This window comes from Anopheles moucheti, unplaced genomic scaffold (assembly GCF_943734755.1).
Source record: "Anopheles moucheti unplaced genomic scaffold, idAnoMoucSN_F20_07 putative_Y_2, whole genome shotgun sequence".
Lineage (NCBI taxonomy): Eukaryota > Metazoa > Arthropoda > Insecta > Diptera > Culicidae > Anopheles > Anopheles moucheti.
The window spans coordinates 227,501-228,750 of NW_026453652.1; positions in this window are offsets into that span (position 1 = coordinate 227,501).

A 1,250-nucleotide genomic window follows, 5' to 3' on the forward strand; every position below is an offset into this window, starting at 1 on the left:
CAACTAACTTTGTCCGTCAGATTCGAACTTTGTTCTTAATATGAAGTTCCACCAGAAGTGTGTTTTCATACAAAAACTGTTAATTACAACTAACTTTGTCTATCCGATTCGAACTTTGTTCGTTGATTTGAAGTTCCACCAGAAGTGTGTTTTCATACAAAAACTGTTAATTACAACTAACTTTGTCCATCCGATTCAAACTTTGTTCGTTGATATGAAGTTCCACTAGAAGTGTGTTTTCATACAAAAACTGTTAATTACAACTAACTTTGTCTATCCGATTCGAACTTTGTTCGTTGATATGAAGTTCCACCAGAAGTGTGTTTTCATACAAAAACTGTTAATTACAACTAACTTTGTCCATCCGATTCGAACTTTGTTCGTTGATATGAAGTTCCACTAGAAGTGTGTTTTCATACAAAAACTGTTAATTACATCGAACTTTGTCCATCCAAAACGAACTTTGTTCGTTGATTTGAAGTTCCACTAGAAGTGAGTTTTCATACCAAAACTGTTAATTACAACTAACTTTGTCCATCCGATTCGAACTTTGTTCTTCGATACGAAGTTCCACCAGAAGTGTGTTTTCATACAAAAACTGTTAATTACAACTAACTTTGTCCATCCGATTCGAACTTTGTTCTTAATATGAAGTTCCACCAGAAGTGTGTTTTCATACAAAAACTGTTAATTACAATTAACTTTGTCCATCCGATTCGAACTTTGTTCGTTGATATGAAGTTCCACCAGAAGTGTGTTTTCATACAAAAACTGTTAATTACAACTAACTTTGTCCATCAGATTCGAACTTTGTTCGTTGATATGAAGTTCCACCAGAAGTGTGTTTTCATACAAAAACTGTTAATTACAACTAACTTTGTCCATCCAAAACGAACTTTGTTCGTTGATATGAAGTTCCACCAGAAGTGTGTTTTCATACAAAAACTGTTAATTACAACTAACTTTGTCTATCCGATTCGAACTTTGTTCGTTGATATGAAGTTCCACCAGAAGTGTGTTTTCATACAAAAACTGTTAATTACAACTAACTTTGTCCGTCAGATTCGAACTTTATTCTTAATATGAAGTTCCACCAGAAGTGTGTTTTCATACAAAAACTGTTAATTACAACTAACTTTGTCCATCCGATTCAAACTTTGTTCGTTGATATGAAGTTCCACTAGAAGTGTGTTTTCATACAAAAACTGTTAATTACAACTAACTTTGTCTATCCGATTCGAACTTTGTTC